At 39.1% G+C, this 3,590-nt stretch overlaps 1 non-coding gene across 1 annotated transcript; it reads left to right on the top strand.

Moving 5' to 3' along the window:
• The first annotated feature begins 712 nt into the window (after window positions 1-712).
• Window positions 713-838, top strand: LOC111822658 (small nucleolar RNA SNORA28). The gene has a single exon (XR_002825799.1). It is a non-coding gene; the product is annotated as a small nucleolar RNA SNORA28 (small nucleolar RNA).
• The last annotated feature ends 2,752 nt before the right edge of the window (window positions 839-3,590 follow it).

Raw genomic sequence — 3,590 nt, 5'->3', positions numbered from 1 at the left:
ATGTCAAAGGGACACAGGAGCCAACCTGAAAGAACTCCCAATGGCCAAAGCTGGAACAATTTGAACAACAAAATGAATAACACAGTATTGGATTAAACCCAAAGTATAAAATAAATACCCTTCAGGCCATACTAATATGCATGATTGCATAAATAAACAAATGTGGGAGAAGAAACAAATCTTCCTTACTGAAGAGTTCCAAGTAATTTATGTAAGTACTCCCCCCCCGTTTCCCTAGTGCAGGCTTCACTTAGTGACTTGCTTCTAAAGACTAGAGTATGGAAAGGGGAAAAAGTCACTCACGGTAGAGAAGCCTGGAAACACTACCCTGGCCAGGTGATCCAGGCTAACGTGAGTAATAAGTCATGTTGGTAGGATGTGACCCTGATCTGATGTGATGAGATGGGCCCATCTGTGGTCCTCTGTGGTATTCTACCATACAACTCCAGTCTAACCCTGAGAAAAACATCAGACAATCCGAGTTGAAGGACATTATACAAAATACCTGACTAGTACTCCTCAAAACTGTCAAGGTCATGAAAAACAAGGAAAGTCTGAGAAACTGTCACAACCAAGAGGAGACTAAGGAGACGTGGTAACTACATGTAATGTGGTGTCCCAGAGGGAGAACAAGGCCGTTAATGGGAAAACTGGTGAAACCTGAATAAAGTCTGGAGTTTAGATTTTTCTTTTAAATTACATATTATAATGCAAGCAACACTCAGCGGCAGATGATTGAAACTGTCTGACACAATTTGCGCTTGCTATAGCAAGAAAATCTAAACTATTCTGGAGTCCTCTCCTCAGTGAGACAAGCTGTTATATAGACTTAAATAGTTTAAAAAATTATATATTATATAACTTATTTATTTTATAAAATTTGGAGCGTATGGAAAAGATTCCATTTACAAAAGGAACAAAAAGATGGAAAATACCCAAGAATACATGTGGGAATAAACATGCATGCAAGAACTTTTAAATCAAGAAAATTTAAAATATTACAAAGAGACACTAAACAAGGTATGAATCAGTGGGAAGGTATCTACTCCTGTACTTGGATATAAAGATCAGTATTACAAGAGTGTCAAATTCTTTATAAATTAATATAAATGTTTGATGTGATCCAAATAAAAATACCATCCATTTTTTTCTAAAACAAGCTAGTTCTAAAGTTAAAATTGGAAAAAGAGGGTACTATAAATTATCTCCTCAAGGTAGAGTCAACCATAGTGATGTGGATGGAGTCAAGCTTTTGGGACTTTCATTTGCTAATGTGGCAGGACTCAAAATGTGAAGAAACAGCTGAAAACATCCATTAATAATAGGAATATGGAACGTACGAAGTACGAATCTAGGAAAATTGGAAATTGTCAAAAACTAAATGGAATGCATAAACATGGATATCCTAGGCATTAATACAAACAAGCAAAAAACCCATTGCCATCGAGTTGATTATGACTCATAGCGGCCCTACAGGACAGAGTAGAACTGCCCCATACAGTTTCCAAGGAGTGGCTGGTGGATTTGAACTGCTGACCTTTTGGTTAGCAGCCAAGCTCTTAACACATTAGTGAGCTGAAACAGACTGGTATTGGCCATTTTGGTTTTTTTAAAATTTTTTTATTATACTTTAGATGAAGGCTTATAGAATAAACAGTGTCTCATTAAACAGTCAGTACACATATTGTTTTATGACACTGGTTAACAACCCCACGACATGTCAACACTCTCCCTTCTCGACCTTGAGGACCTTTTTTTTGGTGAAAATATACATAGCCAAAGTTACGCCGTTTTGAAAGTTTCTACATGTACAATTCAGTGACATTGATTACATTCTTCCAGTTGTGCTGCTATTCTCACTATCCTTTTCGAAATTATTCCATCAGCATTAACTTCAACTCACTGTCCCCTAGGCTTCCCATCAAACCTTTTGAGTTGCTGTTGTCAATGTGATCTCACATAGATAATGCTTTTTTTTTTTTTGTATCTTAAATGAAAGTTTGCAGAACAAATAGTTTCTCATGAAACAGTACACACACTGCCCTATGACAATGGATAACAACCCCATGACATGTCAACACTGTCCCTTCTCAGCCTTGGGTTCCCTATCACCAGCTTTCCTGTCCCCTCCTGCCTTCTAGTCCTTGTCCCTGGACTGTTGTGCCTCATTAGTCCTGTTTTGTTTTATGAGGCTGTCCAAACCCGGCTGAACAGTGAACTTCGGGAGGGGCTTCACCACTGGGCTATAAGGGTGTCCGGGGGCCATACTCTCGGGGTTTCTCCAGTCTGTCAGGCCAGTAAATCTGGTCTTTTTTCGTGAGTTAGAATTCTGTTCTACGTCCTTTTCCAGCTCTGTCCAGACCCCTGTATTGTGATCCCAGTCAGAGCAGTCAGTGGTGGTAGCTGGGCACCATCTAGCTGTACTGGACTCAGTCTGGTGGAAGCCGTGGTAGCTGTGGTCCATTAGTCCTTTGGACTAATCTTTTCCTTGTATCTTGTTGTCTTCCTTCTCCCTTGCTCCCAAAGGGGTGAGACCAACGGAGTATCTTAGATGGCTGCTCACAGGCTTTTAAGACCCCAGACATTACTCACCAAGGTAAAATATAGAACACTGTCTTTATAAACTGTTATGCCAATTGAGCTAGATGTTCCCCGAGACCATGGTCCCCATAGCCCTCTGCCCAGCAATTCAGTCCCTCAAGGAGTTTTTGGATGTGTCTATGGAGCTTCCATGACCTTTCCTTGTACAAATTGTGCTGGCTTCCCCAGTATTGTGTACTGTCTTATCCTTCGCCAAAGTTACCACTTACCTATTTAGTTCCCCCCCACTCCTCCCATCCCTCGTAACCAACAAAGACTGTTTCTTTTTGTGTGTAAACTTTTACATGAGTTATACAGTAGAGGTCTCATACAGTATTTGTCCTTTTGTGATTAACTTATTTCACTCAGCATAATGTCCTCCAGTTTTGTTCCTCTTACTCTCCTGTGCTGAGTTCCTTTTGTTTGTGGATTTTTTTCCATTTCTTTTGTTTTTGTAGGTTTTGTTTTTACTGAGACTTTGTTTTTTTTCTTTATTTTGATGAGTAGGTTTGTTAACTTTCTTTGTGGTCACCGTGAAATTTACCCTGATCTTCCTAGATTTGAACCAGTCTATTATTACTTGGTATGGCTTGACTTCCTCTCCATTAGAAAGTTCTATATCTACACCATTTATTCCCTCTTTTATTGTTCCGATGCTGTTGTCATTTACAGATTAACCTCTCTGGTTCCCTTTTGTAGTTCTTTTGGTTTTGCACAGTCCTTAAGAGTTCATTTCCTAGGTTGGTATCTGGCTAGTACAATCTTTTGTCCTATATTCAGCCTGTGGTCTGATATTGTTTGTTCTCAGATTGAAGGACTTCCTTTAATAAATCTTGTAAGTTTGGTTTGGTTTTTACATAGTCCCTTAAGTTCTGTTTATCTGGAAATGACTTAATTTCACCATCATATTTGAACAAGAGTTTTGCAGGATATATTATTCTTGGCTGGCAATTTTTTTCTTTCAAGGTTTTATATATGTCATCCCATTGCCTTCTTGCCTGCATGGTTTC

The sequence above is a fragment of the Trichechus manatus genome, unplaced genomic scaffold, assembly GCF_000243295.1.
Source record: "Trichechus manatus latirostris isolate Lorelei unplaced genomic scaffold, TriManLat1.0 scaffold00190, whole genome shotgun sequence".
Taxonomy (NCBI): Eukaryota; Metazoa; Chordata; class Mammalia; order Sirenia; family Trichechidae; genus Trichechus; species Trichechus manatus.
The sequence above is the reverse complement of the archived record's forward strand: the minus strand, read 5'-3'. Positions and strand labels throughout refer to the sequence as shown.